Consider the following 25,967-nt stretch of genomic DNA (forward strand, 5'->3'; position numbering starts at 1 on the left):
GCTGGTCCGGCCCGGTTCCGTGACTAGTGGGGCGGAGGGATTTCGCAAAATCCGTGCCTCCAGGAAGGGAAACAGGGAACCCCAAAATAATTAAAAACAGCGGCAACGATCTGAGGAGAAACAAACTAATTTACTAAATATAGCATCGGAATGTAAGATAACACACTATAATACAATATAAATCAACAATAATTGAGAGAAAGATTGTCCGAGAGCCAAAGGCCTTACGCTAATACTGAAGCCTTGCGTGCAGTCGGGAGCAGCAGTAACGAACCGATCTGACAGGGAACATGGCGAGACGAGAAGAGGGCCGAGTCAGATGTCCTGCGCCCTTATATCTGTTCCCTTGAGCAGGAATGATAACAGTACTCGAAAAGGCTCTTGGGGAACGTAGTTGTTCTTCTCTTCCAGACAGGTACCCGGAACTAAAGCCTTTGCTCTTTAACTCCCAGTACACTGCATGATGTTGTGATGTGGAATACTGATAACCAAAAATCATAAAACCGTGGCACATCCTGAATTCTAACCGCTGAGGAGACACTACAGAGTCTGACAACTTCCAGCCTAGGTATAAAATCGGGGCTGTACACTGCACCTTCTCCGGAGCCAGCTTTCGACCAAACCGACTGAGGTGGGTATTTACCTCGGTCAGCCAGTTTTCGGGAATTGGGATTACTGACAAAAGACAATGTCAGCCATATAATGATAGGTAATCATTTCTGGGTGCCTTTTTCAGAGGGGCCTTAGCGCTGCCGCCGCAAACCGCTGGCAAAGGGTAGTGGAATTTTTCATACCTTGGGGCAAGACTACACATTCATATCGGTTGGCTGGTTCCGCCTTATTAATAGATGGCACTGAGAAGGCGAAGCGTTTACGATCTTGATCAGCAATAGGGATAGTAAAAAAACCAGTCTTTTAGGTCGATAACCATAACTGCCCAATCTGCAGGTAACATAGCTGGCGAGGGCAGGCCAGGCTGGAGCACGCCCATTGCCTCCATTTGATCATTAATTTTCCGTAGGTCATGCAACAATCGCCATTTACCTGACTTTTGGGGGATAACAAATATGGGTGTATTCCAAGGACTAGTGGAGGGTCTAACATGACCCGCAGCCAATTGCTCTTGTACTAATGTTTTGGTGATTTCTAGGCGCTCCTTTTTCAGTGGCCACTGTTCCACCCAAATGGGGTCATCAGATTTCCATTTCAGAGCAATGGGTGAAGGTGCCACAGTGGCCACTAGAGAAAAGGTTGATTAGTTAGGCACACCCCAAGCTGGCCTAGCACATCCCAGCCAAGCAACATCTGCAGGCCCCCAGGCAGTCTGGCTACATGTAGCACTACGGTAACAGCATTCTCAGAGCCCACCAATACTACAATGGGCGTTGTTGACTTACGAGTGGATGAAGACCCACTCACCCCACTGATATTATTAACAGTAGTAGTAGACCACTTGTGCGGCCAGATGTCAGAAGAGACCAGGGAGATATCTGCCCCAGAGTCTAGCAAAGCTGTCACAGTGATGCTAATCTGATTACATTGCAACTTTACCCGCATCATTGGTCAATCTCCGAGTTGAGTAGTCAAACAGGCTATGGGTGCTGTGGAGCCAAATCCCCCCTTCCGATCCGCCCCTGAGCTATTCAGGCTCCCAGCTGGTATGGGAATAAATTGAGCTATACGTGTACCTGCTGAAATAAACACAGGTGGAGTTAAGGTATACAGTAGCGCATAAATCGGTCCCCGACAATCAGAGTCTATTACCCCGGGAACTAAGAACACTCCCGAATGGCCCAAGGAGGATCGCCTCATTAAGATAGCATGAATGGGTTTCTTCAAAGACAATGGTCCCTCAGCCACCAAACGCATTTTTTGGACCATCGTGTCTTGCAGATGAATGTCTACTGCTGTTGCCACATCCACTCCGAGACTCCTTTGAGTGGCTGGCTGCTGCTGGTCGAGATAGCCAGTGCTGCTGGGTTGTGGTCCGGTACTTGTTTCGTCACGCGCCGGTGCTCCGTGCTGTGCCAGCCGTTTCCCGAACCCCCTCTTCTACAAGTTGTTGTGGCATGTGAATCCTGCTGGCAAGTGTCACACTGTACCTTTTCCTGGCACTGCCAACACAGATGCCCAGTCATTCCACAATGATAGCATTTTTGGTTACCTACGCCAGCACCTTTTATTTTTCCAGCATCCCGGTGACCTAACACTTGCTGTACTGCAGCTGCTATCTGGGTAGCCTGGCAACCCTGCTCAGCCCTAGCTAGCCACTGCAGCATAGCCTTGACAGTGGCACCCTGTGGCAACGTAGCGAAAATGTCCCTGGTGCTTGGGTTAGCATTGTCGTGTACCATGACTCGGAACAGCTGGTGCTTCGCATCTTCAGGCAAGTCACTATCACGCAGGGTAACCCACATACAATCAACGAAATGCGCAAATGATTCAGAGACACCTTGTCGTACCGAGGCAAAAGCAGGCTCTCGTTTTCCTGCGGGAATGGCAAAAATTGCCTCCAGCGCCAGTCGCGCCGACAAGTGCGATTGATGTATGTATACCCGGCGTGAGATTAAGAAACAACGGTTCAAATGTTGGTCCGACCAGTTTATTACAAATGTTAATAACGGAGATGAAGAAAGGGGAGGGCAGTCACTATTACGGATTGGGGTGATGGGGAAGGGAAGGCGAGCGATAGAAAAGATAGGAAGAAGCACGAATTGCGTAAAGCGGGGATCCTGGTCACCACCAGGATCCGGCAGTAGTCCCGTTGCATACCGTTCCGATGGTCTGAGGCCGAAAGGCAGGAGCAGCGAGGCTGGTCTTAGGCAACGAGAGGGTGCAGGTACTGGGTGGGTCCAGGAAGAAGCCGCAGAGTAAGTCCGGGAGGAAGCAGCAGGTCTCAGGTAGCAGGCCCAGGGAAGTCCGTCAGCATACGGTCCATAGTGAGGGATCTGATGGCAGACACCTTGAGTCCGTCAGCATGCAGGGCTTTCATGGTGAGGGATCTGATGGCAGACACCTATCCTCATGGTTGTTGGACCATCTTTTATCCTCCTTTTTATCCTGCCTACATGACATCCCTGGGTGCTTGAGCAAGAGTCGTGTGGGTACCTCCTGAGATGACCAATCTTCCTCGAGATAAGTCCACACAAAAGAATGTTTCCCGGCCATTATCAGAAGCTTATCCCTCTCTTGTTGCCCCTGGCCTTGTCCATCTGTGCTCCTTAAAGGATTTCACAACCCGTAGCCAGGACCTGTCCATCAGTGTCCTCCAGACAAAAGATTTCTCTACCTTTGCCCAGGACTTGCCTGGACTTGTTCCTCAGCAAACTTTGAGTCAATGATATAAAAGAATAATCTCTTATAGCAGCAGCTGCACTAGTGCTCAATATTTAAGAAGCCAGCAAATCTACTCTAGGCCAAAAAATAACAGTTTTAATATCTCATACAGTGTCGACTGTATTGGAGGTAAAGGGGGGCATTGGCTCTCACCCCCAAAAGTTCCTGAAATACCAGACCATCCTGGGAGAGCAGGATGATACAGAAATAACTATAACTAATATTGTCAACCCAGCATCTTTCCTTAGCGGAACTCCTGGAGAACCAGTATTTCATGACTGCTTTGAAACAACTGAAGTTACGGACTGTTGCCAGTCGGACCTGAAAGATGAATCCTTAGAAGATGCAGAAGACACCTGGTTTACTGATGGAAGCAGTTTTGTGAGACAAGGAAACCGTAAGGCAGGATATGCAGTAACTGCTACTGACAAGGTAATCGAAGCACAACCGTTACCTGTGGGGACTTTCCCTCAGAAGGCTGAAATAGCTGCCTTGACAAGAGTCTGAAATATATGGACAGATACTAATTATGTATTTGGGATGCTACACGCTCATAGTACCATCTGAAAAGAGCAAGGATTGCTCACACACAAGGAAAAACAGCATGATGTTAATCTACCACAGAGCATGGCTATTATACATTGTAAAGGACATCAGAAAGGTAACACTGTACAGGAAAATGGAGATAAGATGGTGTATCAGATGGCAGAACAGGTAGTCGAAGAGGGCTTTAATTCCAGACGGTAAACTTAAAATTTCTGAACCTGAGTCAGAACCTGTAAAATATTTTAAAGAGGATAGCAATCTAATTAATGATTTAGAAGGAAGAGAGCAGGCTGACAGATGGACGTGTTGTTTTGCCCTTTGGTGTTCTATGGAAATTGGTTCAAAGGGAGGATAAGAAAATGTATTGGGCAAACAGACATTACAAAGTACGATCCTAGTACCAGGAAAGGGGTTCAAGTGGGCCTATTGGAAAAGAGAACCTTCCAGGGCAACAGTGACAAATTGATTTCTTGAAACTCCCAAGAAAAGGGGGGTATCGCTGTATGTTGGTACTAACTGATACCTTTTTGGGATGGCCAGAGGTATTTCCCTGTAGGACTAATAAGGCTCGGGAAGTAATGAAAATGCTGTTACATGCTGTTAATTCCAAGGTTCGGGGCTCCTGTAGCAATCTCATCAGATCGAGGCCCACATTTTTGCCAAGGTGGTCCAACAAATAAGCACATTATTGGGAATTGATTGGCAATTGCACACACCTTATAGACCGCAGTCAAGCAGACAGGTGGAAAAAATGAATCACCTGATCAAACTACAGATAGTAATACTTGGCCAAGAGGCTGGGATTCACTGGCCGCCGTCACGGCCTTTGGCATTTCTGAGAATTCAGACTAAACCCCGAACCAGGGAAGGATTAAGCCCACCTGAGATTCTTTATGGGCGACCTTATACTGTACAAAAGGAAATCTCTGTGCAGGTGGGGGATGAGGTGTTCAGTGAATATATGGTCTGCTTGGCGAAGCAATTAAAGAAAATTGAAGAAACAGTATTCGGTGCCAGGGCACGAGGCCTAGATGGTCCAGTGCATGATGTATTGCCAGGCGACTATGTTTATGTTAAATCTCTCTCAGATTCACCTCTGGAACCAAAGTGGGAAGGACCCTACCAAATTCTCCTGACCACCCATACCGCTGCCAAAATAGAGGGACTTACACTGTGGATATGTCATACCCGCCTGAAGAAAGCACCAGGACCACAGTGGACAGCAGAAGAGAAAGGACCACTGAAAATCAGGATCCAAAAGCATGTATAGGACTTTGATAATAGTCAGTATGATTGGGACAGTAGTTACAGCTTGGCAGGAGAATAGCTACTTAAAAATAACTCAAAAAATTGGCCTGGCTCTCAACAAATCTTGTTGGATATGCACTGCCCTCCCTAGAAGGGAGGGAAAGGTTCCAGTTTATGGGACAGTGGCACTAAATTGGACCATTCCAGATTGGGTAGAGCACGGAATGTGTAAGTTTGGGATAGAAGACAAGCCACAAAAGAGACCTAAGTTTGATTTACTAGTTATTAACTCTACTAGATCTACCTTTGTAGACAGAAAAACTAATGGTAAAGGTGGGGTGGGGGTTGGATGATGGAACTTGACAGGCATAGGGTGTAGTTGGGAATATGGAAATTCTGGGGCAGTATCAGGGATCAGTGAAGCTGGAAGGTGGAACCAAGGTGGGGGGTGTGATCCTAGAATCGATAAGGAGTCACACTGGGTCTCAGATAAGAACGTGCTCGGAATTGTAGAGGTGGGAGCATCATTCACTCATCAGGAAAATATGGCCATGCCATGTAAGTTACCTCATGGATACTGGTGGTTATGTGGGGACGATCAGGCACAGAAAGCATTTCCTTTAAATTGGACAGGGACTTGCACTACAGGATACTTAATACCCCAGAGCATGGTGCATGCGGAAATCCCTTGGGGACTCCTGAGAACCCCTTGAATTAGAACTAAGCGTACATACAACCCCCTAGCTATATATAACTAGGGATACCACAGCTTTCTGAGAGCTCTTATCCCGGCTCAAGGAGTTGCCCAGCTAGAAAAAGCTATAGTAAATATCTCTGCAACTCTGGAAATCGTAGAGAATGCCACAATGGATGCATTATGAGCAATCCAAGAACAGGTATCCTCTTTATCCAAAGTAGTACTCCAGAATAGGATGGCACTAGACCTATTAACAGCCAAGGAAGGAGGGGTATGTACAATAAGAAATCAGAGTTGCTGTGCTTACATCAATAAGGATTTAAGAATCGAGACATTTAAGGAAAATTTGGGAACAGATGCAAGTCCTGCATAGGACAAGTCAGGATGACACCAACTGGGAAGGAGATTTATGGAACTTGCTTACTAGCTGGCTACTGAATCTAGAATGGTTAAAGCAGCTCTTCCTAGTTTGCATCATCTTGGTGCTGTTGGTAGGTTTTACCTGTGTAATGATGAGATGCTTTGCCTGCCTGTGCCGGAATACTAGAAAGGAGTACGAGATATGGAAGAGACATGAGGCAAAAGGTGGAAAGTGGGACTTATTTTGGGACACGTAGAACAGAATAAAAATGATCTAGCAGGTAGAAGTCCTGCTAAATTATAGAAAAGGGGGGAATTGAAGAGTGAGAACAGGACCCTGCAGTTATAGAGAGAAGGGTCTCACGGCAAGAAAAGGGAAAGCAGCTTCACAAAGTACAAATAAGGGGCAAATAGAGATAATTTATGTAGAGAGTGTTAGAAAAGAAGGGATTCCAAGCACTTTCACAGGCACTAGGTCTGGAATAACAAGGTGGATGAAGGCCATGAAGATAAGGACTGGAGAGCAGCTCGAAAACATTTGGCAGGGAGGTGATTCTTGAGAACCCCCTGCATTATGGTTTTGTAATTTTGCTATTGGTATTCCACATTATAACATCATGGACAAAAGAGAAGAAGAACTACATATCCCAGAGGACCACACGGTCAGAGAAGGAAGATACATCACGGAACATACGTCATCTGGTTGCGCACTGTCTTTCGCTTTTACTTCCTGCCAGGGAGAAGAGTGGGTGCTCTTCCAATCCGTGCACCTTCTTCAAGTAGGGCTTTCGGTTTTGGAAACACTCTCTCTGTCTCCCTCTCTCTCTCACTCTCTCTCTCTCGCTCTTTCGCTCTTTCTCTCTCTCTTATTTCATTTGATTTATTATCCTTACTTTCAATTAGATTGTATTATATCGTGTCATCTTGCATTCCGACATCATAGTTAGTAAAATAAGTTCTCCTTCTTAGACCGTTGCCACTGCTCCATTTTTTTTTTTCGGGAAGCCAGGGGGCCCACGGGCCTACTGCCCCCTTGTCACGGGCACAGACTTATCTAGATAACTCCGTGGCAAATTTTTGGTGGAGAATGCGGGCAGTCAGAAGCTTTTAACATTAGTAGGAAAAAAGGATTTCTTTAAGCCAGAGACTGCGAGACTACAAGGCATTGCTAGTGTGTCCTTCTTGTGATTTTGAAGCAGGTTCCCAGTCTCTCTTGCGAATCCTTTATGGATTGTTTGAATGCTCACCTGACCACGTTGTTAATCTCCCTGAATGCACTGTTTGTCATTGTAATTATTTCACTCAGTATCTGTGTTTTTAATATTATGAAGAAGAAGCCTTCCCCAAAGCCAGAGAATACTGAGTGGCAGGGAGTGTGGAGAGGCTTGGGAGAGACTTTAGAGAAATGGACATGTTCAGTGTCGTGGAACTTTACTCCTGAACGCCTAAAAAATCCTGAGACCCTAAACAGATATTTGAGACAGGGATGTTGTGGTTTAGGCAGATCTGAGGAGGCACAAATAATTTGGGGCCTGGCTAATGCTTATCGGGCCTTATTTAATACTATCCCTGAGAGGAAGAGAGTTTCTGAAATTGAGAGGGAGAGTGTCTGCGCTGAAAGAGAAAGTCTCCAGGAGACAGTATTAGATGAGCGAGAGAGTCTTCAAGCCAAAAAGGAGAGTGTCATGGTTTTGTAACTTTGCTATTGGTATTCCACATCATAACATCATGGACAAAAGAGAAGAACTACGTATCCCAGAGGACCTCACGGTCAGAGAAGGAAGACACATCACAGAAGATACGTCATCTGGTTGCGCGTGGTTTTTCTTCGCTTTCGCTTGCTGCCGGGAGAGGAGTGGGTGTGCTTTCCAAGCCGGGTGCCTTCATCAAGTAAGGCTTTCGGTTTCGGAAACTCTCTCACTCTCTCTCTCTCTCCCTCTCTATCGCTCTTTCGCTCTCCCTCATTTCATTTGGTTTATTATCCTTACTCCCAATTAGATTGTATTATATTGTGTCATCTTGCATCCCAACATCATAGTTAGTAAAATAAGCTCTCTCTCTCTCTCACAGTGGTGTGGGGGGGCTGCTCTCATGCCAGTGCAGATAAACTCACTTTCTCTTTAACCCTTTTTCCTTTGTCCACTGTTCACACCCTCAGTTACACTTCCACATACCTTCAATCAAGCTTCTGTATACCATTAACAATTACACGTACTTATACCATCAGAACTGTTTGTCCCATTCCCTTCAGAACCCACAAATTAAACAATACAGTTCTTCAGTTTCCACAAACCCAGTACTTAGTCGTGTTTAGAGCACTCAATTATAAAAACTGTTCATGTTATTTCATTTACCTTCCCTCCTTAAGAATAACAGTAACTGTAAGAAGGCATTATAGTTTAGGGCCCCATTCTGAGGCCACCATTGATTGAAATACTTGATTAAAGTTTTCTTACTCAGGGTGCCTCCAGGTTCCCCTGCAATATCCCACCGATATACCAATACGCATCCCAAAGGGGTTTGTTTGGGAATTTCCTTCCCCTGGGAGCCTTCCATGGATGTTTACAAAATTCTTATTGGTTCGTTACTGTAGGAGAGTGGCTCAGGGTGCAAGAATTTGTGAGCTCGAGTGCTATGTGCACAACTCAGGCTATGAGACCTTGAAGCTGTCAAAGCAGGAAGAAAAACTGAGTCTTCAGTTAAGATAAGGGGGTAGCTAGCCTGGGAAGAGATCAAGACAGTGGAATGCGAAGAACAGTGAAAAAAGCCGTGTGATGATTAATGCTGTACCAATAGCTAACGAGCAAGACGCGTGATTTCTGTGTGCTAACCAATTATAAGTTGCCATGTGTACCTGTATTTCTGTATAAGTATGAGCTGATTCGGGCAATAAAGTAGCTTTTAGAAGTTTCCACTATTACTTCTGTGAAGACGCGTGGATTCATTCAGGCCGCCTTCCTTGAAGTGGCGCCCGAATAGGGACTCGGGAAAGCTGTACAAGTTGCCACAGCGGTTCGACGTGGAGGCAGCGGGATGCTCAAGAGTTGCCACAGCGGTTTGACGTGGAAGGCAACGAGAGCGGGGAAGGTCGCAGCGGGTAAGCTCCATGCTGAGAGGACGGAAGCTCAGAGAGTCGTGTGCCAGACACACGTCGACTTAGACCCGCAGCGGGGTGAGTGCCATGTGCCGGGATGGGCGGCTACTCGGGTAGGAAGATTGCACAGCTTCCTCCTCCGCCACTTGCTGCTAGCATGGATGTGGAATTTGCAGCAGCACAGACAAGAGACACTGCTTCTCAGTATCCTCACTAAGCAAGGGGAGACAGTGAAGGACAAAGACCTAGCTAAGCTATTAACATGGGCCCAAGAACAGGGGCTTTTGAAGGCTCCTCCGCTCATTTTCGTAGCGGAAGAATGACGTGAAATTGGGGACTGTATGTGGGACAGAGTCCTTCAGGGCAAGACGAAGGATGCTACAGCCCTAGGTTCTACCTGGCGAATCGTGATTAATACGCATAAGACTATGAGAGTGGAGGCAAAAGTGGCTGCTGCTGCTACTCAAATTATAGCCGCTCCTGTGGAGACAGGGTCCTCTAATTTCCCCGAGAGCTGCTCTCGTCTTTACAATCTCTTTAGAGGACCAACAGCGGCAGGGGCCTGACGCTGATCTGCCAACCTCCGAGCCTTCTCCCCCCGCTAATCTGCGGCAGGTCCGGTTAGTGGGGATGAGGAGTCTGACTCGGAGGCGAACGTCATCAAGTTTCTACAACAACTCCAGGACAACCTTTCTACACCTGGGGGGAAGGCGTGCTGTTGCCAACACCTTGATGGCCATACGACCCCCCGCTGAACGGCTGGCCACAGCCTCCAGAGGCCCGAGCCCAGGCCACGCCGGCCCACACCCCCCCCTTACCCCCCCATCCTCCCCCCCCCCCCTCTATAGCAGTTTCTACTACACGGACTGGGATGTTTCGCTGAACTGATTGCTGGACTAATGTATCTAGCGGTGGTAAATTTACTTATTGGAATGTTGGTGATTACTGTGGCACCAATACATAAAAAAGACAGGGTTTGGGTGCCTATGGCACAGCTGCAAAAGGTAACAACGCGACTATATGTCCGCAAGGGTTGCACTCTACTTTTTGGAACAGCTTACGGCATGCCTTGCTACAAATTCATGCTGCCATAGACTTTCTGTTATTAGCTCAAGGTCACGGGATGTCTTAGGGCCTTTGTCTATTGATGTTGGTGGTGCTGGGAATCCTCATAATTTGTTTGGTTATTGCTGTTGTTAACAGAATGATCTCGAAGGTTACCTTGGCTGTTTTGCTTGCGCAAGAAAGGAACGTGGGAATTGTGGATGGATGGCTGACCCAGGGAGGTCATGTTTATCTCCCCCTGGGTCACTGCAAGCAAAACAGCTATGGATCACTGTCTCACACAGAACAATGATGGGAGTAGGCGAAAGGAATGCGGAGCTGTAATAGAGACCGCTGTGCCAGGTGCTGTGAGACAAGCTGCAAGCAACTGAAAGTTATGAGAACTGTGCCTGCGCTGCCCTCTGATCCTCTGTCTCATTATACTGCATGCTAATGGGCTCTCAGGAACGTAATGAAAATGTATCTGAATTCCTGTTAACTATTGATTATGTATTAGTTCGACCTATATCTATAGCACAATTTCTCCTGACATTGTGCAAGTTAGGTGGAGCGATCCCCCTTGCACCAGGGTGTATGTGCATCACCAATAGACACATGCCTGCTCTATATCCTTACCGGATATAGGATCTGATTTCCGCACGTCAATTTGGCAACGAGGATGGATCCGCTCTGTTCGGCTGCAGGATTGGTTGAGAGAGGGGACACCTTTGGCACGCTCCAAGATTTCCTGGAAGGTCTCCCTTCCTCACCCAGTCACTGCAGGGACAGACAAGGACCATCCATAGGCAGATCAGGTATGTGTATAGAAAAGGGGATGCCCGTAAGGCGTGAGGAGACGTCCTACGCAGGGTATGAAGGAGCGTGCCTGCTCCCCCTCCCGAGGTATGTGAGCTCACGGGTTAGGTTGCCAGCTGGGGTAGGATTTGCAACTAATTGACTAATGTACTAGCGTTATTAAGATTCCAGCTAAAAGACGTCGTCAGCATTGTGTATTAGGTATAAAGCACATTTTTTGTTCTAAATATCAGAGTGGGTGTGGTGTGTGAGTGAGACATGTTCCTTTCAGGGAATGAGTGTCAGCCTGTTCGTGTAGTACTGTGTTCTGATTGCGTGGAAGTGTGTAAAGGAAGGTGGACAGGCTTCTGTGAGATTTGTTTCCAAGTGTTTATAACTGAACAATATCACTATATGGTGTTAAGGGTTGTTTATGGAAACTTTGAGGAAATTAGGAATCAATAAGAATTTTGTAAACATCATGGGAGGCTTCCAGGAGAGTGGTGCCTGAACAGGGACGCCCTCCAGCCAGGCCTTCCGACACCTACAATGCTGCCACAGGACTGGCACATTTTAGTGATTGATCTAAAAGACTGCTTTTTTACAATTCCGCTTCATGCAGTAGATACGGTTTGTTTTGCTTTCACGCTTCCAGCAATTAACAGAGGGGGACTGGCTCAGCAATTTGAGTGGGCTGTGTTACCACAAGGCATGAAAAATTCCCCTATAATGTGTCAGATGTATGTTCATTGGGCACTGGAGCCAGTGTGTTACGCTTTTCCAGCCACTATTGTGTATCACTATATGAATGATATTCTTTCCTGTCGTTATCAACCTTTCAGTCTTCAGGATCTGGAACAGATTTCTAAGTTGCTCGCAAAAAGGGATCTGGTGGTTGCCCCCGAGAAGGTGCAGCACAGTGCTCCTTGGAGATACCTGGGGTGGGTAGTCTCTGAACGAACAATCCGCCCTCAAAAGGTAACTCTGACAACAAACGTGCAAACTGTACATGATGCTCAGACTCTCATTGGTGAACTGCAGTGGGTACGCGCCCTCACAGGGACTCGTAATGATGAAATGATGCCGCTAATGACTTTGTTGCACGGTACCTCTCCGCAGGCTCCTGTGCATCTTTCTGCGGAGCAGCACCAGTGCCTCCAGGTGCTTGGCGACAAGCTTCTGTCTGCCTACGTGGATTGCCGCTTCCCGGACATTCCCATTGGGGTGCAGGTTGTCAATCATCCCGATTCCCCCTTCGCCCTGCTGTGTCAATGGTTGTTGTGCCATAAAGAAACGGGGGAAAGACTGCCCAATGACAACCCTTGAGGTGGCACAACAACAACAACAACTACAACAGGAACAATGACAATGGCAGTGACAACGATTGCGAAGGTGAAGGCCACGGAACGGGTCAGCATTTTGGAGTGGGTTTTCTTACCACATACTCCGCCTAGGAGTGTCTGGGAATGGACAGCAGTATTAGCGTACCTAATAAAGAAAGCGCAGCACCGGACAGTAGAAATCAGCGCGCAGGAACCAGCATTTATTAGTTTGCCCTTGAAGGCAGACATGTGGGAATGGATGCTGCGTAACTCTGAGGATCTACAGCATCCACTGCTAGGTTTTCTGGGTGCAGTAAGTGACTGTTTTCTGACAGACCCGTGCCTATGGGTCATAGTGAAGCAGCATTGGCTAAGCCACCCAAAGGTATCAGACAGACCAATTGATGGCATGACTGTGTATTCTGATGCTGGAAAACGGACTTGTAAGGTGGCATGCACCTGGCTTGAGGCGGACAAGTGGCAGAGTCATATTTTAGAGGGAGTAAAAGGAGATTCCTTGCAGACTTTGGAACTCGCAGCAGTGGCATGGACCCTCACCAGGTGGCGAGATCAGTGTGTAAATATAGTATCAGATGCCTTATATGTGGTAGGAGTAGTGCTACGTATAGAATAAGCTTTGCTTAAGCTCCCCCAGAACCCAAGACTGGCTCAACTCTTTTTACAGGTTAGGCGGGCAATAGATGATCGCTCTGAGCCTTGTAGCATCCAGCATATCAGGAGTCACCTAGAGACCCAGGGTCTAGGAGAGGGCAACGCTCGTGCTGATGCACTTGTCAGTCCACTACTACGTGCCCTGCAGGATTCCTTTCAGGCCGCAAGAATCACCCATAAATCGGCTAAGGCATTGAGGTGCCAGTTCGGCCTGACAGATACAGAAGCAAAGGGCATTGTGCGGGCATGCTCTCAGTGTTCACAGCACGGGTCTAGCCTAGGTCTAGGAGTTAATCCAAAGGGTTTACAAGCCTGTGAGATTTGGCAGATGGATGTCACTCATGTGCCAGAATTTGGGAGGTTAAAGTATGTACGTGTATCCATTGATACCTTTTCTAGAATGGTGTGGGCTATGGCACAGGCTAGTGAAAAGGCAATCCTTGTAGTGAGGCATTTGACAGCTTGCTTTGCAGTCATGGGCATGCCTCAGGAGATAAAAACAGATAATGGTCTGACGTACATGGGAGGTCGGGTTCACAGGTTCTTGCAGATGTGGGAGGTAAAGCATGTCACTGGAATTCCTCATAGTCCCACAGGTCAAGCAATGATAGAAACAGCTCATAGAACTATTAAAGAATCCCTAATGAAACAGAAGCAGGAGGAAGAGATTGATCCAGTCGTGAGTCCTTTTTACCCTTAATTTCCTTAGCTTAGTAGGAGATGCAGAATTAGCTCCTGTAATTATACATCATAGTCAGATTCATATGCAGTCTACTCCCTCAGTGCAGGTTCAATATAGGAACCCTACCACTGGCATGTGGGAGGGTCCTGCTCCGCTATTGTTTAAAGGTAGAGGTTATAGTTGTGTCTCCACAGGATCTGGCCCACTATGGGTTCCCAGTAAATGGACCAAGCCAGCTCTGAACATCAACAATTCATCTCCACCCGACGTCAACAACAACGACTCCAGCAAGCAATAGCCGCATGGTGTGCAGACATCATATACAGTGCCATGACTCCCGGGTGGCAATCGGTATTCCCTTAGCAGATCGCAGAAAACATCTCATCGGGAAGGCCTCTTGGACACTGGGAACTGCCAGGAGCAATTATCGGTTATAAGAATCAGAAAGTGCACTAATTGTGGGGTCAGGTACAGTTATTGATCCAGTGTGGGGGCTGTGGTATTTTTATTCATCGGGATACTGAAACTGTAGATAATACTGGTGTGCTATGTGATCTTAGCTTACTGACGAGGCACACTTTGTAGAAGTGTGTAACACAAATCTAGTGTATTCTTATAGATAGTAATTGGTGTGCTGATAATCGTGCCTTGCTTACTGTAATACTCGCAAAAAATGGTTCAAGATGTGATTCATACTACCTGGCTTGTGCAAAAGAAAAAGGGGGAATTGTAGGAGAGTGGCTCAGGGAGCAAGAGTTTGTGAGCTTGAGTGCTGTGTGCACAACTCAGGCTATGAGACCTTGAAGCTGTCAAAGCAGGAAGAAAAACTGAGTCTTCAGTTAAGATAAGGGGGTAGCTAGCCTAGGAAGAGATCAAGACAGTGGAATGCGAAGAACAGTGAAAAAACCTGTGTGTTGATTAATGCTGTACCAATAGCTAACGAGCAAGACGCGTGATTTCTGTGTGCTAACCAATTATAAGTTGCCGTGTGTACCTGTATTTCTGTATAAGTATGAGCTGATTCAGGGAATAAAGTAGCTTTTAGAAGTTTCCACTATTACTTCTGTGAAGACACGTGGATTCATTCAGGCCACCTTCCTTGACGTTACTCTCCTAAGATTTCCACACGTAACTCTCAATACTCTAGAATTTCCCCACACTAATCCCCAGTGCTCCGTCCACCAGTCACGATGGCACTCTGGACACAAAGGACGCTACCAGCCCTGGTACACCTCTTCACACACAAAACAAAGTATAACATAAATGGGCCAACATTCATTTGTCAGGTGGAATGTACACCTTTCCTCTGGTCCCTCTTCCCAATCTATGGAGTACAAACTCCTGTCCTCATTCCAGTCTATAAAATACATTGTCATGGTTTTATGATTTTTGGTTATCGGTATTCCACATCATAACATCATGCAGTGTACTGGGAGTTAAAGAGCAAATGCTCTAGTTCCGGGTACTTGTGCGGAAGAGAAGAACAACTACGTTCCCCAGAAGACTGTTTGAGTACTGTTTACATTCCTGCTCAGGGGAACTTCTTCTCGTCTCGTTGTGCTCGCTTTCGGATCGTCTCGCTGCTGCTCCTGACTGCACTCACGGCTTCAGTATTAGTGTAAGGCCTTTAGCTCTTGGACAATCCTTCTCTCAATTATATTTGATTTTATTAACAATTATATTGAATTATATTGTATTATAGTGTGTTATCGCGGATTCCAATACTATATTTAGTAAATTAGTTTGTTTCTCCTCAGATCGTTGCCGCTGTTTTTTTAATTATTCTTTTTTGTGAGGGGTCCCCTTTTCCGGAGGCGCGGATTTTGCAAAACAAAATCCCTCCGCCCCAGTAGTCATGGAACCGGGCCGGACCAGCCTGTAAACCATCGACATACATACAAACAGTGGACACACAACACAAAGAATCGTCTTTCGCTTCTTCCGTCTCCGGCTGTTTCCCTCGCGGGAGAACAGATCCGCGAACTGGGACTCCGCACTCATTCCGTGGCTCTGCCATGTCTCACTCACTCACATATGCACACAAATGCTGGCTTAAGTACAGTCTGAGTTCGAAAGCTTGAAAGAATGTTTTGAATGCATCAGTAGTTCAAATACATGGTACCGAACATTTACAACAGATGGTAATAAAAATTATATAGCCTATGACTCCTGCTATTATTGCCACAAAAATCCATGTTGTCATTTAACAAAACTCACTGTTACTAACCACCTAGGGGAGAGTTATTACTCTTTTTTCCATGCATACAACTTACAGGTCCCCCTTTTGTAGACATTGCTTCCCAGGAGTTTTCCTACCTCAGCCGGCAACCTTACCTGTGAGCTCACATACCTCAGGGGCAGCACTATGGCTATACCCAGCGTAGGACGTCTCCTCACGATTTACGGGTTCCCCTTATTCCCATTCACATACCTGGTCTGCTGATAAATGGTCCTTGTCTATCCCCACAGAGATCAGGAGAGGAAGGGGAGTCCTTCCGAGAAACCTGGGGGCGCGCCTAAGGCGTCCCTCTCCTCAGCTGGGCCTGCAGGTGGCCAGAAAGAGTCCCATCTGGGGTGCCAAAATTGACGTGCGGAATCAAACTCTATAACCCCAAAATTATGTTATAAAGCAGGTATGATTTATTCGACGATTGTGCAATCAGTCAGGTGCAAGGGGGATCACTCCACCAAACTTGCACACCAGCAAGCAAAAACGCTACAGATTTGTAAGCCAAGCCCATACATATTCAGCAGAATTTTTGGAACCATTTACATATTCATTATCCTTCCAGAAATGCATTTACATACCGCCCCTCCCCTGGGGCATGCACTGTCTGTAGTAGGGGTCTCCCTCTGGTGGTCGTGGGGATGAAGTCAGAAGTCTTCCTTGCAAAGGCTTGACGTCTTCCTCGGTCTGACCTTTTTACAGTGCATTCAAACCGGTCAAAGCCATTCATTTTGTATTGTTCCTTTCTTTGTGTTTGCACAGCTGACCATGAAATGTTGAGATGTCGTTCTCCTTCCCTAGATTCTAAAGCTAGCTTATTTAATCCCTATACGTTCAAACCCTAGACCCACCTGAGCTCCTGATCTCAATGGGATCCCCATAGCAGCATAAGCATATAACCAGTGTTTACTGGCATCGCAACTGTGTTCGCCTGTATGTGCTGTGGCAAATATGTAAGAAGAATGAGTATCTGTTGTTACATGCACATATTTTAGATGGCCAGTTTTGGGAACGTGAGTGACATCTGTCTGCCACAGTTGAAGAGATGCTGTGCCACGGGGATTTGTCCCAATTTGAGTCAAAGGGGCAATTGCCTGGCAGTCTGGGCAGGTTAGAATAATGTTATGGACTTGATCCACTGTCAGCTGGAATTGTTTTTGCAAGGCATTCCTATTCTGATGGTAAAATAGATGGGAGAGTTGCGCTTGCAGAAATAATTGAGGGGTAGCAAAGGCGACTGTGGCTTGATCAGCCTTACGGTTGCCCTCAGTTAAAGGACCGGGCAACGTAGTGTGTGATCGAATATGCATAGGAAAATAAGGAAGAGTACAGTGAGAGACATAATGTACAACTTGCTTGAGCTGTGCAAACAAAGCAGGGTTTTTAACTTCCTTAAGAAAAGACCCTTCAATCTGCGGAATGATACCTGTAACATACAAAGAGTCAGTTATTATATTAAGCTTTTGTTCTGAAAAAATTTGAAAAGCTCAAGCTTCCGCAGCGAGTTCTACAATTTGAGGCGATCCATCAACAACATGTACGTCTGAATGCCATCATGTAGCAGTCGCATGCCAGAGAACCACTGCTCGGTGTGTCTTGCCAGAGCCATCTGTTAATACAGTAACAGCATTAGGTATTGGAACATGTGAAAGTAAACTATTAGTAGTAAGGGACAGATCACTCAAATTATGTAGTAACTGATGTTTGGGGGGGTGGGTGGAGGTTTGTCTGGTATAGTCTGCCACAGCAGTTTGTAAAGCGAGCGACTGTGCAAGCATCCAATCTAAATCTTTTTTAGTAGCAGGTATGTAGATGCAGTCAGGGTCAAGAGCTGGTACAATTTGTAGACGATGTCGACCTCTCTGTATTAGCATTGCAAACATCTCCACTCATGATGTAATGGTTTTTGAAAATGTATGCGGTAAGAATATCCATATGGGGATAATGAGAGGATCTTTTCTTGAGGTATCCCATTGACATAACAAGATATATGGCTGATAGGAGTTTGATATTATCGTAAGAGATACTGGAAGTGATAAACAAACACGATGGCTAAATCGATGTTGCAATGATGTTATTTCAGAGTCTAAGCATTGTAGTGTTTCTGATGTTAATTGTCTTTTAGAGGTTAGATCTGGGTATCCTTTGAGTAGTCGGAATAGAGGGTGCAGCTCTTGAGTAATAATACCCAAAAGCGGTCGCAACCAGTTGATGGTTCCTAATAATTTTTGCAGATCATTTAATGTCTGCACGTGAGGTACTATTTTGAGGATTTGCTGCTGAGTGGTGTGAGATGTAATTTTCCATCCTAAATATTTCCATGGAGAACTAAGCTGCACCTTTTCTTCTGCTGTTTGTAAACTGACATATTGGACTGCCTCCCGGACAAGCAGTAAAGTGTCCTTTAGACCTTCTTCTTGTTCTGCTGCAGTTAATATATTGTCCATGTAGCAGTTAATATATCGTCCATGTAATGATAAATAAGGACGTGAGGTCTAGCTTTTCGTACTGGTTGTAATACATTTGCTACAGTCAATTGACATATTGTTGGACTATTAAGCATTCCTTGTGGTAACACAGTGATGCTGCTGAGCAGGGCTTTGTTGGTTGATGGAGGGCACTGAGAAAGCGAATCGTGGTGCGTCATTTTGATGAAGTCAAATGGTAAAACAAAACAGTCTTTTAAGTCAGTGACTGCTATAGGTAACATTCGAAGGTAATATTCGAAGGTAACATTGAAGGCGAAGGAAGACCAGGCTGCAACGCCTCCATGGGCTCAATTACTGCATTGACAGCGCACAGGTCCTGTAAAAGCCTCCATTTTCCACTTGTCTTGAGGATAACAAAGACTGGAGTATTCCAAGGGTGATAGTAGGCACTATGTGACCAGCAGCTAGATGTTCTTGAAATAGCTCATGTAAATGCAGCAACTTTTCCTTTGTTAAGGGCCACTGATGTACCCAAATAGGTTGTTCTGTTTTCCAATCTAGGGGTATAGGTTGCTCCCGATAAACAGCCCTTACTGAAAATCTGTCTGCAAAATCATGTCTCGTTGAGTTAAAAGATCACGACCTCACAAAGTACAAAGTACAGGGAACTGGCAAGATGTAAGGAGCAGCATGAGCAATGCGACCATCAGGCCCTTCAAAAGATAAAATTCGGGCACATTGTTTGGGTTGCTGCAAGCCCCCAGCTCCTACAATAGCAGAATTAGGCTCTTTTAGTGGCAATTCAGTGCCATTCACTTGACTTAATGATGGTAACATCAGCTCCGGTATCCACTAGGCCTAATAACTGTCATCTGTTTACTAAGCATGATAATAAGAGTTTGTCTTTTGACACTTGTGTAGTCCATAGCACAACAGGTTTGTCCATGCTCCCAAATCCACCAGTTTGGTTCAGCCATAGAATGAAAAGGGACTAATTGTGCTATTTTTTGGTCTTTGGGAATAAAGTGGGGGGGAGGGGGTCCATGCCTTTATCTTAATCTCCTCAGTGTGGTCAGCATCTGTAACTCCTGGTAAAACAAAAAGTCCCATCTGTGTAACAGAACGTCCTAACAAGAGGGCGCTAGGCCTGTCCCCAAGGCAGCCCATTATACCTGTTGGAATGAGAGTCACTGATGATGCTATCTGTCAGTGTCACTGACTGGGCGGGGACCAAATCCACTTCTGCGCTGCCGGTGGTGGCTGGTCTGAGTGAGCTGGCCAGGCAGTGGCCAACCGATTTGGGACCGTATTTGTTGTCATGGTGTGCGGTCTCGTGCTCTTCTTCCTGTTTCCCGGCAGATCAAAGGGCCGTTCTACAACAGGCAGTTTAGATCGGCATTCTCTCGCCCAGTGTAGCCCCATCCCAGACCGGGGACAGGGTTGAGTTGGAATAGCACAAGCATTTTTATTTGCTCGCTTAGGCTTTTTACAGTTCCTTTGTACATGACCGGGTTCCCCACAATTGTACCACTGCATTTTTTGAGCTGTCCCTGCATCGAGTTGCAATGCCAATGTGTCTGCTAGCAAGGCCATTTTGTGACTTTCTGTACCTACATCTTGACAGGCTTTAATCATGTCAGTAATGGATGGATCTGCATTCTTTAAGGACTGTAAAACCTTTCAACCATCCGCATTTGGATTTTCTACTGCTATTTGCTTAAGCAAAACATCCCAGGTAGCTTAATTTTTCACTTGTCTCTCTAGCGTATTTTGTAAACAGTCAAGAAATGTAATGTAGGGCGCAGCAGCCTCCTGCTTAATCGATGTAAATGAGGCATTAGACGAATTAGTATCAGGTATCTGACAGATAGCACGCAACACCAAAGTGTTAACTTGTTCAAGACATTGCTTAACCATCTGTGCCTGGGCTTGAGGTGTTGCCTGGACCCCCTCCCCCATGAGATCCTCCATGCCAGTATGATTCAAGTTATTCAAATTATTCATAGCCTGGATGGTAGCCTGTTCTTGGTACTCAGTCATAAATACAGTGTATTGCATGGGAGACAGGATCGTTCGTAACAAAATTTTCAAATCGTGAGAGGTCACGGATTGCACCCAAAAGATTATATGTAAAGGCAGACTGAATTCCATAATCTCTCACTGCCTTCCTTAGCTCCTTCACCACCTCATAAGGCAGGAATTCCCACCGGGGGGGACTGATTTGCATGATACAACACAGAAAAGGCTTGCAACGTATCAGCATCACCCTGTAATATTGCTTCTTTTCTGCACTGCTCTAAAGCACCGTAGTGCGCTGTAGAAAATTTTTTCCTTTCCGCTCCCTTCAAATTATCATCAGGAGGGAAAAGGTTTGGTTCGTCCTCTGGATCTACTGGACCAGGATCAAAAAGTTCCTCTGGTTCCGGTCCATCCTTGTCTTTAACCAAGTTACATGCAGGCTGCAGAGATGCAGCAGAAAATGACGTGGACGGGGTGGGGCGGAGGACAGCAGCGGCACGGCGAGCGTCGGGGGCGGAGCGGAGGGTGGGAGCGTGGTGGGGGTCGCGATTTTTCTTCTCCCCGGCTGGGGGTGGGGTCGGAGCCGCGGATCTGGTCCGGGCAGGGGCTACTTCCTGTTCCGAGGGGCCAGTGGCAGGGGTAGGGGGGAGGGCGATGGGGAACAGTTGGAAGAAATTCTTCCTTGTCGAATTTGTTTAAGGCCTTCCATTGTTTGGTGCCAAACAGATAGAAGTGTAGCAGCCGTTCTGTCTTTAGAAATAGAAGCCTCCCAGAGTTCTGTGCCAATTTTGTCCCCAAGCTCTCCATTAAGAGAAAAGCCAGTTTTCGGAAATTCAGGGACATTTTTGCTTATCCATTTAAGAAAAGTAGCTAATGCTGGGGGAGATACAGGGTGATTCTGAAACTTTAAAACAGTTCATAATACTTGGAGATGTACTTGTTGCTCCTTCGTTAGTGAACTCCCCATAGTTCCTGACTGCTCACCTTCTGTCCTGCAGAACGGTGTGGGTGTGCACAAAACTCTCCATAGTTCAGTCGGGCGGCACTGCTGGACCAGGCTCGCTCAGCCTCGGCTTGGTTTGCTCCGTGCAGTGGGCACCATTTGCAGCATCTGATGCACGGACTCAGATGTGAACAATCCAAATCGTTTATTACAAGTTCTCACATCACTTATATACATTCACAAGTTTCCTTTTTTAGCTTTCCCATCCGCCCTTGTGGGAAATATCCAAATAATTTATCAGGACGGTATTTCTGATAAAGCAGATTTTATTTGCGATTGCAATGGCGGGTGTCCTGCAAGCAGGAGCGCACTCAGAAAACAGCGTTACATCTTTTATGCCTTATTACCCGACGCTTATCTCTTCCTCCCCTGGTTCCTCATTGGCTGAGTACTTCAGGTTCACAATCTTCCCGACGCTCAACTAAACATACGGGTACCAGCTAAACATAAATTTTTGCTAGCTAAGCATATATCACTAATTATTTAACTTCTTACATTTGTTCACTTAACACTTGGTCATTATTTCTGGACATCTGCTTGTCCTTGGATAAAGATAAGTTTGGAAGGAGGATAGAGGGGAGTATCTTGATGCCTGCCTGTTGCGTTCTAACCTACCCACAGAGCGAGACAATCCAGCCTTGTGTGGAGGCCCTGGCTTCTTTGATGTTTTTTAAGACTGTTTTTCTTTTGCTGAGGGTCTCTTATCCAAAAGGAATAGCCTTACAATATGCTTTCTAGTCCATAATACTATACCCATACTTTTTGCAACATTTAAAAACTATTGCAGTTTTGCAAGCAAGAATTAATCACATAATTCAGCAACTATATTTCTAAAATATGCTACTAACATATATGGTATTTGTACTTTTTCACATCAACTATTTCTAAGGACAAGTTACAAAATACAAATACATTGTGCTCTACTTCTTCAGATCAATTCCCCCTTTTTTGATATCTAATGCAGAAACAACATTCAATTCCTACACCCTTACAACTTTCCCATCCACCTTTACATGTCAGCGGAGTATTCTACAAACACTCCTTAACCGTGCATGTGGGCGCTTATCCAGTCAGAGCCATGAGCCGTACTTTTTGCTTTTTCTCTTCTTCTAGAGGTGTCCTTGGTTCTCGTGCTGTTTATCTTGCTTTGCAGCTGCTGCTCTGAATAGTCTTTCTTGTATTCCCACGTGTGAGCTCATCAAGGGTGCAATATCAGTCTCAACTCACTCTATGGTGTGTTTCTACAAAAATGTTAGAGGGTCTGGTGACACAGGAATACTTTGAGCACTTTGCCCTTTTAATAGGCTCTAAGGAAGAGAAACTGCATATTTCTTGATCTTAATTTCTGTATTATTAGCATACTGATCTCATCTACTTTTTAACTTCATATTAATCCTAGCACCAACTACATTTGACCGGTGTCGGTGTTACAGTTTAGTGTAATTCACATGTGACTGGCCCCCTTCACTCTCTCTTCCCCTTTTCAGGGAGAAGAAAAAACAACCCAATTAAGATAAGGAGAGATAATGAATTTACTACAAATAAGTGAATGTAAGATAATGATATAAAAACAGAGTTACAGGTAATAAATCAAATGGGAGAAAATTTTTCAACTCTCCTGCTATCTGCTCCTCCCAGAAGGAAAGAATTGCCCCTTATCACCTCAAATCAGAAATCCCATGGGAGAATACTAGACACATCTGGGAATTTTAGTCTGTCTCTTCTCAGGGCATCTTCTTCTTGCAGATGTAGAACTCACGTAAGAATAGTTGAGACTGCTGGGAGCTAAGACCCAGGAAATGCAAATAGCTGAGACTGCTAGGAGCTGACTCAGAGAAGTGCAGCTCCCTATTACTGTGTTCCAGCCCTAAACAGCATGCTGCTGGATGTCATGATGTGGACTATTGAGAAAACCAGAACAGCATTCACACTTTATTCCATATCATAACATCATGCATAAATTGTACAACACAGAATCACAGAATTGTAGGGGTTGGAAGGGACCTCCAGAGATCGAGTCCAACCCCCCCTACCAATGCATACTCCCTACATCAGGTTGCAGAGGTAGGTGTCCAGGTGGGTCTTGAATATCTCCAGAGAAGGAGACTCTGCAACCTCCCTGGGAAGCCTGTTCCAGTTCTCCATCACCCTCACCATGAAGAAGTTCTTTTGCGTATTGGTGCGGAACTTCCTATGCTCCAGTTTATGGCCATTTCCCCTTGCCCTGTCCCCACAGACCACTGAAAAGAGGTTGGCCATATCCCTTTGTCTCCCACACTTAAGATATTTATAGACATCGATCAGATCCCCTCTCAGTCTTCTTTTCTCAAGGCTGAACAGACCCAGGTCACTCAGCCTTTTTTCACAGGGGAAATGCTCCAGGCCCCTTATCATCTTTGTGGCCCTCCGATAGACTCTTTCCAGGAGATCCCTGTCTTTTTTGTATCAGGGAGCCCAGAACTGGATACAATACTCCAGGTGAGGCCTGACCAGGGCAGAGTAGAGGGGGAGGATCACCTTCCTTGAACTGCCTGCTCTAGCAGGAGAGTTGGACTCGATGATCTTTTGAGGTCCCTTCCAACTCCTGCAATTTTGTGATTCTGTGATTCTGTCTCTGAGAGGTTCTGAAGGGCTCTGAAGGGCTTTGGGGGTCTTTGAGAGGCTCTGAAGAGGATCTGAAGGGTTCTGATGGGGATCTGATGGGCTCTGAGTGCATCTGAGGGGGCTCTGAGTGTCTCTGAGAGGGATGTGCTGTGAAAAGGTTCTGAGGGAGCCCTAAAGGGCTCTGAAGAAAAGCCATACACCTCCGCCTCCTGAGGCCCCGCCATGGCAGAATGTCATAGCCACCACCACCCACACTCATCAGTGCGCCTGCACACTACGCGCCACCCAAACTCTGTCCCTTCCCAGATCAACCTCCCCCAGCGGGCGCGTCGGAGGGAGAGTGACAGCTAGAATAGCCAATGAGAAGCACCGTTCTGCAGCGCAGCCGTGTGCCCGCCCTCCCGACTCCAGCTCTCCATTTTCTTTTTTTTTCCATTACCACCACTCCATTGGCTGCGCAATCCACCAATCGGCTGCGTGAGTAGCGCAGAGCTAATCCTCGCTCTCTTTTCTTTAAATGACAGGTAAGTTAGCCAATAGACTGTCTCCTCTCCCACCTCTGGGGGCGGACCGCGGCAGTGACCATCGGGCGCGAGGAGATGTGGGCACGTAGTGCACGGTGCTGAGGGGGATGGTGTCTGTGTAGCTGTGGGAGGAGAGGTCAGTGTGAGACGCTTCGGCCGGGCGGGGAACGAGGGGGCGAGTGAAACGAGGCTGAGGGTCAGGGGGAGCGGCAGGAGAGCCGCGGGATGTTCTGGGCGGTGGGGCGGGCCTGGGCCTGGGCCTGGGCCTGGGCCTGGGCCTGGGCCTGGAGGGGGCTGTGCGGCGCCTCCTCCCCCTTTGTTGTGGTGGGAATGCGGCCCCGGTCGAGATCGGGGGGGTGTTCGATCTAACTCTGGGGCTACACAACACCATCCGAAAACAAATCGCATGTTTGAGAGCGGTGTCCCGATACTTCTTGAGTTCCAGTAGCTCGGGCCCGTGCCCGCCGCCCTCTGGGGAGGTACCTTTCTCTTACACCCTTCTGGCCTTCCCTATAGCTCATATACGGGAGAAGTTGTGTTGTGATACAGCAGCCCCGGTAAGGAGTGGTGTAGCACTTCTCTCTGTGCTGTTTTTTTGTTTGTTTGGGGTTTTTTTTGTTTTTGTTTTTTTTTGTTATGTTTTGTTTTTTTTGTTTTGTTTTGTTTTTTCCTTGAGGAGAAGTGCCCTAATGTAGGTTTTTAGCCTTTGCTCTGGGGAATAGAAGAAGGGGAACGGGTGGGTGAAAAGCTCTTGTGACAGCCCTGGAGAGCTATTGGATTCAGTAGGCTGTAGCTTAGTTTTGTGTCTTCTTGGCTGAATGTCATAATCTTTGACCAAAAAAAAAAGTGTTTTGCTCCCTTCAAACTATCCATGCGTGTGTAAAGTATTTTAAGACAGAGTCCTGTTTACTGGGTTTACTGCTGAAATATTTCTGAAAATGCTGCCAGTAAGTGTATAAATTGTGTGAAGGGCTCATATTATCTTGGTTTATGGTCACAAATTTGTAAGCTTCCACCTGCATCAAGAAGTTAGTAATAACAGCTTATGAGGAGCCCACACCTAACAGCGGATTTGACTTTCCCTAAGTGCTCCACTCTTAGTCTAGTGAGCTGCACTTTCACACTGCTTATGGCATTATTTCTGGGAGGCTGGAGTCTGCAGTGAGGCTGATTTGTCTTTTCTCTGTTCTCCAGACTGGAAGAACCTCCTGTTGTGAAGGTAAAGGCTTCTCTAATGGAACACAGTTGCTGTTTAGGTTTTCAGAAGCTTTATCGCAGTATTGGAGTTGTGGTTGCATGAGTAGCTTTCTTGTTGTTTGTTCTGAGGGATGACTTTAAAACTTCAGTATTCATAAGTTCCAACAA

The 25,967-nt window shown here is 46.3% G+C and overlaps 1 protein-coding gene and 1 long non-coding RNA gene across 7 annotated transcripts in view; both read left to right on the top strand.

The window, feature by feature from the left end:
* LOC124417491 overlaps positions 1-14,853 on the top strand; it is a 35,490-nt gene extending 20,637 nt beyond the window's left edge. Inside the window, exon 2 of the long non-coding RNA XR_006932320.1 lies at positions 12,240-14,853. This is a non-coding gene — a long non-coding RNA (uncharacterized LOC124417491). The remainder of the gene's footprint in view (positions 1-12,239) is intronic.
* Positions 14,854-24,665: 9,812 nt separating this feature from the next.
* The window catches only part of LOC769000 (mothers against decapentaplegic homolog 2-like), a 65,114-nt gene continuing 63,812 nt past the window's right edge, over positions 24,666-25,967 (top strand). For 4 of the 6 annotated variants that reach the window (XM_001232180.7, XM_015300444.3, XM_015300443.4 and 1 more), the window contains exon 1: positions 24,666-24,738. The gene's annotated coding sequence lies outside the window, so the exon portion shown is untranslated. Of the gene's footprint in view, positions 25,160-25,796; positions 25,822-25,967 lie in introns of all 6 variants that reach the window. The other 2 variants (XM_040655253.2, XM_046905150.1) reach the window with 2 other exon arrangements.

The sequence above is a fragment of the Gallus gallus genome, chromosome W, assembly GCF_016699485.2.
Source record: "Gallus gallus isolate bGalGal1 chromosome W, bGalGal1.mat.broiler.GRCg7b, whole genome shotgun sequence".
NCBI lineage: Eukaryota > Metazoa > Chordata > Aves > Galliformes > Phasianidae > Gallus > Gallus gallus.